Raw genomic sequence first — 14,876 nt, 5'->3', positions numbered from 1 at the left:
TCACCCTGAGATTGAGGGCCTCAGTAAGGACACTTGGTGTCCTCAGCTTGGTGAGTTCAAATCTGAAATGTGGGCCGATCTGTTAGTACTTCCGTATTTCCTGGTAGCTTGCAAGCATCTGCCGCTGATTGTAAGGTGAGCTGAATGAGAGGATCTGTGTGACAGTCTCCCGTCCATTTAAACAAACTTGGCTGCCCCCAGCAAATGGATTGAGAAGTAGGGAAAGCAGAGCTGTGGACATTGGCTTGTCACCACTGGAGTGTTTTCAGACTGTCTCCTGTCTTCCTACATCAACTCATTGTTTTTGTCTTTATGTCCCTTATTCTCCAACCCTGGTTTTCTTTGTACCTTGGCTCTGGTATCCACCAGGTCCCCGGGCTCCAGTGACCAGTGTAGATGTGTTCGTTGAGTTCACTCTCTGGATCTGAACAACCTTGGCTGAGCTGTGCTGAAGCGCTCCTCCCCTCTCACTAGCCCTTGGTGTGAGTCTGTCTCTTCCCGTACAGCCCCAGTGGCCACAGGTGGGAGGCACCCACCTGTTCTTCCACGGAAATGCATCACTACCTCTGGGGGAAAACAATTAAGGACCATTAGTTAGGATCATTATCATAATTATAATCCATCAAATGAATTTTCACTTATTATAATTCAATTCAAATTCAGATATGTGTTCCTTAAGGCTTTTTTATTCCTGTCTTAATTCATGAGAATATCTCTGGGGTGAGTTTTCTTTTCTTCCATTTAGTACATGAGAATACCAAGGTCAAGGGAAGGTAAGCCACACAGCCACTAAGTTACGGGGACAGGATTAGAATCTCAGCCTTCTGACATGTGGTCTAAGTTATTTTCATAATGCTATAAATGGTACTGAAAAATTTCAGAATGGAAAGTGTCATAGACTAAGATTAATCAGTGGATTATTTGATGGGAGTGCTTAATGATGAATCTTTTAAGAATGATCTTTTAAGAAAACTGGACTTTATTTTTTTAAAGAAAATGTGCAATAACTTTCACCATTATGTTGTAATAATTGTCTTCAAGCATTAGAAAATTAAGTTAGACTTAGTTAAGTTGGATAGAAGGGCAGTGGCAAGGAGACCTGGCTGGCTCAGTCGGGAGAGCATGAGACTCTTGATCTGAGGGTCGTGAGTTCAAGCCCCATGTTGGGGTAGAGCCTACTTCAAAACACACACACACACGTAACTAAAAATTAGAAGGGCAGTGGCAAAAGTATCAGAATTATGGGGTATTTGGAAAGAAGTACAGTTGTAGTTCTTCATATATATACTTCAGTAAAAATAGCGAAGAACCAAACTACTCAAAGTGTTTTTAATTTTCAAGTATTGACTGCCAGCCTACTGTGGTTAAGGCACTTACCTTGACATGGGAGACCCATGGGGTCCATATCTTGTGGAATATTATAACCCGAGTTATCCTTTGAGGGCTATTCTAATAAATTCTCTGTGAAACATTTTTGTATTTTGTGTGGGGATGTTGTGGAGAACATGGTGGGCCACCTGATGCTGTGTTCCTTCCTAATGATGGAGATATCTTTTGGATCTCAGTGTATGAAAGAGCTTCTCAAAAACCGCAAGTCTCAGAACCTATTGGCTTTCCTTCTTTGAGTTTGTCTTGTAGGTCGTGTTTCTGTATACTAGCTTGGTCCCAGCTTTATCTTAGAAAATCGCTCAGTGTTTATTTTATCTTTGCTCTGCTTGCCTCCCCTATGTGTGTGTATTCTGTTGTCCTATATACCCTGAAGAGATTCCAAAGTGATCTCTTGAAGAAATAACTTTCCAAACATCTATAGAGGAAGTTTTAATAAACGGGTGAGATTCGTTTCAGTTTAGTAATACTCATGGCTTAGAAACAATATGCTATCAACAAAGGAGTGAGTAGAGAGAGAAGAGAGTAGAGGGTGCAGGCTGTCCAGTCATATTCTGCAGGCTGAAGGCCCCTCAGTGGTCCAGAGAAACTCTCCTGAGAAGGCTGTGATTTTGCTTCTGGAAGCCCCCCAAGTTTGACTTAGCATGGTTGCAGTCTGAGAAATTGTCAAGGCCACCCAAAACACTGGCTGGTTGATTGATTTCATGAGATTACTTAGTATAGCTAATGCTTTCATTGAGCTTTTTTTTTTTTTTTCTGGATTGGAGGAGTATGTGGGGATGAAGAAAGGGTTCTAGCAAGAGTTTTCTCTAGGGGCCAAAAACATAACCAGTGATTCTCAATGTGTGGTCCAGCATCATCACCATTACTGGGGAATGTGCTGGAAATGTCAGTCTTCAGGCCTCACCCAGAGCTACTGAATCTGAAACTCTGGGTGTGTGGCCTAGAAATCTGTATTTTAATAAACCCTCCAGTTGCTTGTTCATGCTCAGGTTTGAGAGGTGCTGGGAGATAGAGGTTAAGAGAGTGAACTCTGGACTCTGACTTCCTTTGCTAGAATCCTGGCACAACCACTTTTTCACTGTGTGACTCTGGGAAAATTGCTTGATCTTTCTGTGCTTTAGTTTTTCTATCTGTAAGTATCTGGAGAGAATTATGGTACCACCTTCACAAAGTTGTTACAAGGATTAAATTTGTGAATATACCTAGAGTAGGACCTGGCGCATAATAAAAGCTCAATAAATGTTAGCCAGTATTCTCAGAAGACATTTTGTCATGGAAGAATGGGAGAATTTCTCTCTCTAGACCCTTTCTCCATAAGAACCCATGAAGCTCTCTCGTGCAGCTTTCTCTGAGGAGGAACCTAGAGGCTAGAACTGCGGGGATAGCAAAGAACACCGGATACGTTCAAAGCCCTGTCTACACATATCATGTCTGTAGCCCTAGCGATAACCCTGAATTACGAAAAACTCCATTTCCTTCTCAGCGTCGGCAAGATCAGTTTCTGACCTGTGGGACAGAGAATTGATTCCTTGATTGTTTTCTGGGGGAGAAATCCTAAGTATCTGAGGGAACACAAAGGTGTTGCAAAATTCACCACAAAAATCTGAAAGTAAAATCACCTAAAATTAACTTTATTTTTTAAAGATTTTTATTTGAGAGAGAGAGAGCGTGCACAAGTGGGGGGAGGAGCAGAGGGAGAGAGAGAAGCAGACTCCCCGCTGAGCAGGGAGCCTGATGCGGGGGCTGGATCCCAGGACCATGAGATCATGACCTGAGCCGAACAAAAGACACTTAACTGAGCCACCCAGGTGCCCCCAAAATTAATTTTAAATATTTTAAAAGGAATTCTAGCTTCGCCAGATTTTCTCAAATTGTGTATTGGGTGGCGGTGGGCTGGACAGTGGGGAGTCCAGAAAGAACCAAATGGCTATTTGATGTTATAACCTCTCTCCAAAGACTGAGGATCACTGTTGCAATGCTTAAACGGGTTATTTTCAAAAGCTGCTACGGACACACTCATCATGGCCTCAAGACCCACTTTGCAGCTGCGATAGGTGGTACTGTGATCCCCCTTCTCCTGAGGTTTGAAGCTTTGCCAAGTGAAGTACAGCTGGACTGAATTAAGTTCTTGTCAATAAGATGAAAAACACCAGATCAATAGGGGTTTTTCCTTTGGCAGCCCCCACAGCCAAGCTGGCTCATCTGTATGGCGGATTCACTTAAATCATGCGAAAGTAGTTGCTGACATGACCAGAAAAAGTGGTTTGTTGGGGAAAAATGGTTGGAATTGTAAAGAGCTGGGATCAAATGCAGGCGCTCAGAGGTTCCATGCTCTGCTGAAGCAGCCGAAGGCCTCAGACAGCCTCTCTGTCTCTTCCCAGTGGGGTCACGAAATAGGAGGAGAGGACACAGACCAAGCTGGGTCAAGGTCTTTGGATGAAGGTGCACAGGTAGTCCACAGCGTGCAAACGAGTGTCCTGGAGATTCTCGCACCTCTCTCTCTTTCTCCTGTTCCAGACCTGAGAACCTGTTGAAGCCAAAGGGAATGAATTCTAAAGTTCAGTCCCAGGTCCAAGAGCCAGAGTGAAGGCATAGCCCCAGTGTTCTGGTCATGCATTCTTTGAGGACCAGTTGCTTTCCTTATCTCAGTACATTTTTCTCCTAGCCCATCCCTCCCACCTCACCATCTCTCCTCCTCGAACTTCCCAGTGAATGAGGCTGTTGCTTTGACAACAGCTGGGAGGGGGTGGGGGATGGTGAAGTGGAAGTCTGGAAGGTACCACGTCACTCTCTGGCAGAACCACGGATGAGACCCAGGAAGGAGCGAGAATGAGATGTTAGCCTGAGGACTGCAAACAGCAGTGCAGGATGATTTACCCTGGGCTGGCGAGGCTCCTCTTACTCTTTTGTCCTGCCCCCACTCCGCCCCAGGAAGCCTCTAGGACTCTGAAAATAATGGATTTATCTCATGGGACAGAGCTGGTGTGTTGCCAAGAGAAAAAGCATACTGATAGCAGGTCGGAGCCTCGCGTTGTGGCAGAATTTATGCTGGGGGTTTATCAGCCCAGGAGAGAGGCAGTGTGGGCAGGCCTGGGCGGTGTCTCTCCCCGCAGGAATGTTCTGCTTGATCCTTTTGCTACATGAAAAATGAAGTGTGGTGGGCTAGTGGGGAGACCTCAGAAAGCTTGGATGATCACACAGACTTAGATACAGAGGCCGGCTGCAGAGCCTAAGAAATACCCAGGCAACACCAGTTAAAGGGTGTGGACATAAATAATGGGCAACTCCCATAAAAAAGGTCAAACATCTGACTTCAAATAACATGTTTTTTCTTCCTGAGCCGAGTCGCCTAGAGTTGAATGAGGGTCAGAATTGCATCTACGTCTCTCCTTAGCTCAGCTCTTAACTTCCAGATTTTTCTCCCCAGGGTGTATTAAAAACAGAGCTGCTTCACGTGAAGGTGATGGTTTCCATTTGGAACCCTGTCCCGGCTTTGCCTTTTCTCTGTCATCCTGAAGGGAGAAATATCTTCCATAGCTTCAAGGTCAGTGGTGAGCTCTTTGGGTTTGGCAGTGGAATGAGATCCTTGGAAAGCTTGTATCTTCACGCATACTTTGCTGATGTTAAGAAGGTTCCTGCATTCTCAGCCTGGGGTCAGGGGTCACGGGTCAGGCAGCCATAAACCTGGCCCAGGGAATTTTGTTCCGGTAGAACTACTTTCTCTTTCTGTCTACCTCTTCTGCTACAGAAGGAAAAGATTTTTGGAAAAAAAAACAAAAAAACAAACTGTTTGCTTTTGTGTTGTGTTTTGTGTTTGTGGCTCTTTGGGGCTAATCTTCTGGCTTGCAAAGGCAGCTGAGAATAAATGTGTCAACCGCAATAGCCTATCTGCCTGGCCGCCCACCCCATACTCAGCAGCTGGAGCCCCCAACTCCCCAGGAGCAGACCTAGCCTTAACCCCAAGCTTTGAGGTGATTTTAGTCCTGGCTGAGGGACGTTAAGGAGACCAAGCTCAGGAGCGGGCTAAGTTGGAACCCAGTTTCCCTTGCTGCCGTCTGATCACGTTCTGGCGTGCATCTTCAGCCCCAAGCGGGGCCCCGTTCTAGCCTAGCCTTCCTCCTGCTTGTCTTCTGTAGCACTGGTCCTTCTGGCCATCTCCTGTCCCTCCCTTAGTTTCCAGGCAAACAGTGTCTCCTGGTTCTCTCCCCACCTCTCTTATCTTCACGACCTCCTTGGCAGGCTCTCCTCTGCTCCTCCCCTGAAATGTTGACATTTCTTAGGGCTCTGTCATTTGTCATGTTCTCTTCTCTGGGTAATCTTATTTATACCTGTGACCTTAATCACTAAGTCTAGGCTACAGGCTCCCAACTAAGGAGCCTTAGTCTGGAGACTAAGCTCCAGACATGTTTCCAGGACTTTCGGGCCACATCTACTTGCAATGCCCTGTAGTAGCCAAAACTTAACACGTCCCAATCTGAACTTAGCATCTTCCCCCGCAAGCAGAACTTGTTCTGGTCTTGTTTTTGGTGGATGGATTACCATCCACCCAGTCCCTCGAGTAAAAAAAATCTCGGAGTCATCCTTGACTTTTCTCCCGCATTCCCCATGTTCGAATAATCCCATGTTTTATGTTTTCACTTCAGACATTTTTCTCTATTGAGTCCTGCCTCTCATTTCCATCTTCTACGTTCACTGCTATTCCTTTGGCTCAAACCCTCATCCTCCTTCCCCTGTAAAAATATAACATCACAATTCTTGAACAAGCATCAGCTCAGCAGATATTAGTTGGAAGAGTGGATAACCTCTCTAGACCCAGACAGACTATTGTGAGGGTTATAGGAGATGCTTTATGGAGAGCATCCTCAGCCCCACGACTGGCTCATAGTAGGAGCTCAGTAAGCACGAGCTGTTATATATTATATATAGGAACTGTTTGAAAGCATGGACTTTTGGCCCCAGGCTGCCTGGTTCCAAACTCCAGTTCCATCATATACATTTCTTGTGTATGTGATGTCTGTGTCTCCATTTTTTTCATCTGTAAAAATGCAGATGATTATCATACAGCTGTTGAGGATTAAATGATTTAATTTATGTAAGGCTTTTTGAACCATGCCTAGCATATGGTGAGTGCCCAATATGTGCATTCTTACTGTTATTATTTTTATGAGTTTCCTGCTTCCTGGCTTTCATGGTCAACATGTTAGGCTTTATTCGAGGAAATGTGCATTATCCGAGTCCTCGTGTATGGCACCCTAAACTTAACATTGAGGAAAAATCATCACCGCATTTTTACCACGTATTATCTCTCTCTGCTGTGAACTTGATAAATCTCAAATCACAATCTTTTTGCAGCATTTTATAATAGTTCTTTAGGGTGACCAGCTGTCCTGATTTGCCTGGGGCTGAGGAGCTTTCCAAGATGGGGGACTTTTTGTGCTAAAAATAAGATAGTCCTGGGCAAACCAGGACCATTGGTCATCCTCTGCTTTATCTTGAGTATCTTGAGCTCTTCTTCTGAAGCTCAGCTTCTACCCATAATTCCCCAGGTACATTTCAGGGGCAAACAACAACAACAACAACAACAACAACAAAAGGCCTAAGTCAAGGTGATGGGCTTTCATAGCACATTGGGAACATAATCTGGGAGCTCTCACATGTCATCTCCTGTTCTTTTCCATCAAAATGTCCATGTCCTTGGAATTTCTGGGACAGATGAAGGCCTGTGTCTTACTGGGGAGAAGAACGGCTTCTGATTTCTGGCTCTGTCTTTAAACAGGACAGCTCTCTCCAGCTGAGTCTGCACTGAAGAGCAAACTGAAATCTCTTTCCCCGTCCCCCAGGGCTTCTCTCCAGATGTACCGCAGGGCCCACACGGTCCTGGTGGCACCTGACCAGCTCTGAGCATAGCCATTGCATGGAAGGCTATTTGCAGTTAAGTGGGTGGGGGTTCTGCTCCCCACCAAATAATGAGCAGCTTTTCCCTGCTGCACTCCTGAGGCGTCTCCTCCCAGGTTTCTAAATTGCAGTCTATCTTCCCCTATTGGCACCAGACTTATCTTCATAGAGAAGAAATCAATTCGTATCATTTCCCAGCCCAGATCTGTTGGTTCTGGAGGCCCACAGCATCCGTGCCAAATCCTTGGCTTGCTCTTTGGTTCCTTCACAGTCTGGCCTCCAGAGATCTCTCCAAACCCTTCTCCTGATACTCCTTGGCTGACTTCTCCTTTCCTAATCCAGAGGTCACCACCATTGCTCAAAGACCACCGTGCCTTGTGGATTAGTCTGCTTAGGCTGCTGGAACAAAATACTGTAGACGGGCTGGCTTAAGCTACATTTATTTCTCATACTTCTGGAGGCCGGAAGTCCAAGGTCAGGGTGCTAGCCAGTTTGGTTTCTGGTGAGGGCTCTCTTCCTGACCCATGATGGCCACCTTCTCAAGCTATGTCCCCTCACATGGCAGAAAAAGCAAGCACTGGTGTCTCTTCCTTTCTTAAAGGGCACTAATGCCATCATGAGGGTTCCAACTGCATCCAGACCTCATCTGACCCTCATCGTCTCCCAAAGGTTCCGCCTCCAAATACTATCACATGGAAGATAGGGCTTCTGCATATGAATGTGGGTGGGGGGAGGGGAACCCAAATTATTCCTTAACACCTTTTGATTAACTCAGGCTTCTGTGCCTACTGTTTGCTCTGTCTTGCATACCCTTTCCCTTTGCCAGACCAATTCCTCTTCATTTCTTAAAATCCATATAAAAGCTTATGTCCTCTGTGAAGCCTTCCTTGGCTCCCCTCTGGGTCCTGTAGCATTTTGTCCAGATCTCAGAGAAGTTGCCACTTTGTATGAGAACGTGTTTACATGTCCATCTCTCCTTGGAGTCTTTGAGTGTTTTGAGGGACTGGACTTGTGGAGTATCCTTCTCGGAAGACCCCATGTCTAGCACAGGTGTGGTCCAGTCATTGAATGAGAGGATAAAAGCAGCAAAAAGAGGCAGCCACGACAGCAGCTGTTAACCTTGACCGGGAGCACTTGCTGTGTCCCGAGGTTCTCGCTAAATGCATTAGGGGCCCCATTTCAGTCCTTGAAGGAAGGCGGAGGCCCTCTCCCCACTTCACGTGAAGGTAATTGTTCACTGGGCCAGTACCTGGAGTTCATCTTTATTCCACTGAGGTAGAAAGAACTTCAGAGGGGCAGATGTATCATCAACAGAGTGGTTTTGTTTTCTTAACATTTTTTATTGTTATGTTAATCACCATACATCACATCATTAGTTTTTGATGTAGTGTTCCATGATTCATTGTTTGTACATAACACCCAGTGCTCCATACAGAACGTGCCCTCGCCAATACCCAAAACCAGGCTAACCCATGCCCCCACCCCCCTCCCCTCTAGAACCCTCAGTTTGTTTTTCGGAGTCTATCGTCTCTCATGGTTCATCTCCCCCTCCAGTTTCCCCCCTTCATTCTTCCCTTCCTGCTATCTTCTTCTTCTTCTTCTTTTTTTTCTTAACATATATTGCATTATTTGTTTCAGAGGTACAGATCTGTTACTCAACAGTCTTGCACAATTCACAGCGCTCACCACAGCACATACCCTCCCCAATGTCTATCACCCAGCCACCCCATCCCTCCCACCCCCCACCACTCCAGCAACCCTCAGTTTGTTTCCTGAGATTAAGAATTCCTCATATCAGTGAGGTCATATGATACATGTCTTTCTCTGATTGACTATTTCAGAGTGTTTTTTAAAAGCTTTAAAATACTGTATACCTTTCTCAAGCCATTCTAACATATTGGAAGCCCTCATGTATTTTTTTTAAAGATTTTATTAATTTGAGAGAGAGAGAGAGAGAGCAAGAACAGGTTGGGGGGGTGGGGCAAAGGAAGAGGGAGAGACAGGGAGAAGCAGACTCCCCGCTGAGCACAGAACCCAACACAGAGCCCGGTCCCAGTACCCTGGGATCATGACCTGAGCCGAAGGCAGACGCTGAACGACTGAGCCCCCCAGGCACCCCAGCCCTCATGTATTAAGAACTGATGTGCTAATCACAAGTTCAATGTAACTGCTAAGGCAAACTCCGAAAAATGATCATATGACATTTCCTTAACCCGCTGTCACTTTTAGTTTGTATCTGGAAGTTATAAGACTGGTTTTCTTTTAAAATATCCTTAGTGAGGATGTTTCCTAGAGCCACATTAGCCTTGCCCTTGCTAGTAGGAATCAGGCTTCTGTGCCATTTGAGGCTGTGTTTCTCACTTGTTTTCTGGGCAATTTGCATGTTAGCTTTAGCTCGTGCCCCGGCTTTTTTGCCACACACCCGCTTTGGTGTATAATTTGAGATGTAAAAGTGCTCAGTGAAAAAGAAATGAAGTCAATCCACCAACTAAGGCTCTGAGAACATTTCTGTTAGGGGCAGGTTTGATTACAGCTGTGTTGTTCCAGGCACCTGTGCAGGATAATAAAAATAACTCTAATATCTTGACTGCCTTTTGTGTTTCAACATTCATGCTGCCTTAATCCTCACAATCGTCATCTCATGTAAGTGGACTTTCTTCATTTTACAGAGGAAGAAACCGAGGATCAGAAAGTTGCCTAACTCGCTCGAAGTCTCCCCTGAGAGAAGGAGGGCCTGGGAACCGGACCAAGGTTAGTCTGACATCAAGCCTCACTCTCTTCACCAGCGAGCTATACAGTCGGGCGGTGCCAAGAGCAGGGTGTCTGCAGGTACCCAATGTTCCAATCTGGGGTGTGACCTCAACCAGCTTGTGTTCCCCAAATGGGACCCCATGCCCGGTGCTGGCCTCAAAAGCTCTAGGTGGCACTCCACATCCTGCGTTACCTGGGTGGCCTGTGCTGGAAGTAATACTTGCTCACTGTTCTGTAGGGTTGGACATTCCTCTGGATATCTTCCCTGGACAGAGGACAGGTGGGGCCAGGGTAAGGATATAGTGGGTGACAGCTGGCCTCGTAGCTTGATAGCAGGGACATGGGCTGACTTGCTTAATGAGACATGTTTAAATCTGTCCCTGACCTTTCCCCAGGCATTCTGCCTCCATCTTGTCTCTACCTCTCGTGTGAAGGATCTGGACGAATTTAATGATGAATAATGACAAAACCCAAGACATGTCTTTATTAAGTAGGATTTTTATCTTAAAAATGGGGAGTTCTGTGGGCAAGTAGACACTCCAGGCAACTCCCAAATAGAGACCTGGGTGGCCCTCCTCATTCTTTCCCACACTGAGACAATTTTGATGGAAACTGCAATTTTACAAGGCTGGAGCAACTTGAAAAATAGTTCTCCTGGCTATAAAATTCAGCCCACTGAAACCAGTCTCATCTCTCGAGCCAAAGATCAAACTTCCCAGATGTGGTTTCCCATTGTCATTTCCGCTTCCAGGTGGGAAAGCAATCGTTTATAAGTTTTAATACACAGGAGCTATGTCTCCATAGCCAAAAGGAGGTGTCGGTCAAAGCAATGAGCTGGACAATTCAGTCTACAAACCTGGAGTTTTACTGACCCATGTCTGGACATAACTACATTTGTCATGGTTTTAATTTTGTAGTTTACCAATGTCCAGAAGTTTGGTTTCATTCAGAACGTCTACTTAACTACTTGCTTTTTGAATCTGGCCTTGAATGAGTGCTTCCTTGGATTCTTTTTTATTTTTTATTTTTTTGGGGTTTGTTCTCCACAGCTGGAATCAGGGAGTAGAGAGTGTGACATGAAGTGCTGGAGCCACCCACCGTGGGCTTCCAGGATGGCGCCCTGGCTGTGGGAGCACCGTGACCCTGGGAGGCTGACATGGACTCCGTTCTCTTGACATGACATTGGCTGGAGAAGCTCCAGCTCTGAAATTTTCTATTTTTCCACGCTGGTGGTTCAGCCAGCACATGGGAAAATGGACTTGGGTGGGGCCGCCTGGCAGCAGATCCAAACTGAAGTGGGAATCAGTCCTTGAAGGCCAACTGTAAAACGTACCTGGGCCCACAGCCCAGATGCCCAAAGGACACTGGGAAGCATGGAAATGGGATCTACAACGCTCTTACTGACACACGGAAAACACCCATTACCCATCTTGGTGGTTTGTTCTTTATGTGCGCTGAGGTTGGGCCATGGGAAGGACCACTGGACATCTGCTCAGACCAATGAGAAATGGCTGAAGCAGAGCATGTGGAGGAACCTATTTCAAAGATGCTGTAGATTTGTGTGCTTGATTGATAGATACATTTCTTAAAAAGAAAAGATAAGAAATTGTAGGCTTCTTATGAGGCAAAGTAGCTAGCTTTGAGTGGGCTTCTGGGATGTACCAATCACTGATTACTTACGTCTTCTAATCGCTCCCGTACTTCTGGAAGCTAGGCATCCTCCAGCTGGGGGGGGGGGTGCGGGGGAAGGCTAGGGCTGAGGAGACAGGGCCAGGAACCTCCCCTGAAACTTCCACTGCCCTGCTTCTCAACTTGGTCCCACACTGGAATCCCTTGGGGATATTACAGAAAGACTGATGCCTGGGCCGCATTCCAGGCAAATCAAATCAGAATGTCTGCCTCCCCATCCCTATGTTTTAACACCCTCCCCAGGCATTCTGCTGTGCAGCCAAGGTTGAGAAGCACCACACTAGTCGAATCTGACATATGAAGAAATTAAGTGTCCAGACCAGACTCTCACTTAGCCTTTCTTCTGCCACATTAAATAGCTTCTCTCTCGCTCCTTTTTTTTTTTTTTTGTAATTTTGCCATAAATTAAAAGCACACTTCAAACTGTAGGTTTACCAAGTACCTTTAAGAAATGGATTTCCTTTTAAGGCAAACAGTGATTTAATCACAACTGTGCTGATGTTTTCCACGTGAGCCTCAGGCCCGTTGTGAGTTCATTGTGTCTGGGACCAGCTGTGTCGAGTGTGGGCTCCTTCGGTGACTTCTCCATGGCTGGCCCGGCAGGCAGGCCCTCTGTTTCTCCTCCAGAAAACTCGCACACTCCTTTGATTCACCTTGTTGATGGAAAACACTCTCCGTGAACCCCTAGCTGGTGGTACATAGATCTACCAGAGACACGTTTGTCACAGAACTCACTTCATCTGGGGACCACGTGTCTAGGAGAGCTACGGTTTTTTGGCAAAGGGCACATCCAGACACCTGGGCTAGTATTACCCTATGGACATCTGGTTACTAACTAAATGACAGCCAGCCGTGTAAACCTACAGTTTTTTGGGCAGCCCACTGTACTGGCCACATTGCAACTGAAATTCTTAGCTGGACTTACCAACAATACCACCTAAGCACCTTTAAACAAGATTTCAAGGTGTTCTGGTCTCTGAAAAAATTTGAATTTCTTCTTGTGTTAAAAGAATGGACAAACCGGGGCGCCTGGGTGGCTCAGTCAGTTGAGCGTCTGACTCTTTTGATTTCAGCTCAGGTCATGATCTCAGGGTCGTGAGGTTGAGCCCCATGTTGGGCTCTGTGCTCAGCATGGGGTCGGCTTGAGAGTCTCCCTCTCCCCCTCCCCATGCTTGTGTGCTCTCTCTCTTTCTCTAAATAAATGAATAAAATCTTAAAAAAAAAAAAGAATGGACAAATCTATGATATAATTTTTAAGGCATTTAAAGCAATAGCCTTATTTAGACTGATGGTCTTTAACTCAGGCCACATTAGACTCGCCTGGGGGATTTAAAAAAAATCTTGTCCCCTGGGCCCTACCTCAGAGATTCTGACACAATTAGTCTGGGGTTGAACGATGATAAGATGCCCCTATTGGTGTACCTGTCTCCCTTGGCAAACACTAACGTGAACACTTCCGAATCTCCTCACTGACTTTTGTGGGCAGCTGGGGTTGACTCTAAAACAGGGCTCTGAGCTCTGGGTTTTTCACTGTGACCTTAGTGCTATAGCAATTTCATTCATTTTATTTATTCAACAAATTTATGTTTAAGAGGGAAAATATTTTTGAAATACTTTCCTCGGTGTCTTTTCCTCCAGTAGTCCATGCAGTTTTTTCTTCACCTTTGCGACCTTATTATGGCTAAAGCAGAGATTTATCACCCCTGGGAAGGAGAAGGTGGATGCTGTCAAGAAAGGTGATTTGCAACCCTAGATGCCCTTTAGAACCACTTGGGAAGCTTTAAAAAAAATTGCCTGTGTCTGGGATCCACTCCAGACTAATTAATTCAGAATTGGGGGGATGGGCCCAGGGATTACTGTAAAAGTACTCTAGGCATAATACTCTTCTGTTATGCAGCCAAGGTGGAGAACGATGGTTCTAGCAAGAAATGGATAGCTTACCACCTTACAATGAGATTCTTATTTATTAAAATCTTGCATATTCTCATCCTAACTTTTGAGGTTGGGGGAAATTATCTAGGTGCTTGTCATTGGAAAAGATGGAGTTTAGTTATATTATTCATATGATTTTATGATTTCATATATATTTATTGATTTTATATATGCAAGGAAACCATGGTTAGAAACACCTCCTGGGGACTTTTTGCTTGCTTACTTTGGGTCAGAAAGGAGACCAGGATGGATATGTGGGTCCGGGTCCCAGCAGGAATGAGATGGCATGCCCACACTGGATGACTGCATAGGATTTAATAAAGGGGCTCTTTATCATGGTCCAGGCAGGATTTAGGGAAACTGACCAGGAAAGGTGCAGTTTGTAGGACTGGCTAGTAACACGGGGAAGCATGAGCATCCCTGAGCTGGGGGCCAGGCAGACTAGCTGTGTGGGGAGGGCGCTTGTCAGAAACCGTGAACTTGTTGAGAAGGCTACAGCGTCACACAGGGACCCTTTCTGTAGAAGAAAATTCCAGCTGAGTTCCGGTCACACGCAGCCAAGAGTACTAAGTCATTCACAACTGCTCCTAGGAGGTGAGGAGGTGTAAGTGACAGGTCTACATTCTGAAACTGGGTAAACGAAAGGGAAGTGTTGGGTAGCCCCTGATTCTAGCTTGGAAGGCTGGTAGTCCAACAGTTTATAACCACTGCCTCGTCTCGTGGGACTCTGCCTCCGAGGCTCACCTGGGCTAGAGCTTCTAGCAACAGCGCACAAAATGCCCCTGCATCGTTCATTCATTTATACATTTACTCGTTCTGTTGAAGTTGAGAGATACTTAACTGAATGGCTCCCAAGCACTAGGCACTCTTCTAGGATATTGCACGTGGCTTCTTGCAACAGGGGCTAGAGCAACAAGGGAGAAGCCGCCAAGGAGCCCGCGTTTGGTTCAGTTGGCCCCACACAGTGGACGTTCACACCTGTCAGAGGATCCCGTAGAAAAGCATGGGTGCGGTGCTTATCAGATCACGGCTTGCCTGAAAATAAAATCCATTTCTTTCTTTTTTTTTTTATTATTATGTTATGTTAATCACCACGCATTACATCATTAGTTAAAATCCATTTCTTAAAGGTGCCTTGTAAACTTCTATTTTGCATTGTGCTTTTAATTCCTGGTAAAACCACCGTAAAGAAAAGCAAGTTGGTGTGGAATAGCAGTGCT

The 14,876-nt window shown here is 45.6% G+C and overlaps 1 long non-coding RNA gene across 1 annotated transcript; it reads left to right on the top strand.

Annotated features, from left to right (window-relative positions):
• The first annotated feature begins 4,590 nt into the window (after positions 1-4,590).
• On the top strand, positions 4,591-11,749 carry LOC114210471 (uncharacterized). Its single transcript, XR_003609526.2, has 3 exons — positions 4,591-4,933; positions 9,954-10,035; positions 11,085-11,749. It is a non-coding gene; the product is annotated as an uncharacterized LOC114210471 (long non-coding RNA).
• The last annotated feature ends 3,127 nt before the right edge of the window (positions 11,750-14,876 follow it).

Source organism: Eumetopias jubatus, unplaced genomic scaffold (assembly GCF_037043125.1).
Source record: "Eumetopias jubatus isolate StellerSeaLion01/CBP00866 unplaced genomic scaffold, mEumJub1_p1.0 scaffold_12, whole genome shotgun sequence".
Lineage (NCBI taxonomy): Eukaryota > Metazoa > Chordata > Mammalia > Carnivora > Otariidae > Eumetopias > Eumetopias jubatus.
Note: the sequence above shows the minus strand (reverse complement) of the source record. Positions and strands in the feature narration are given on the sequence as shown.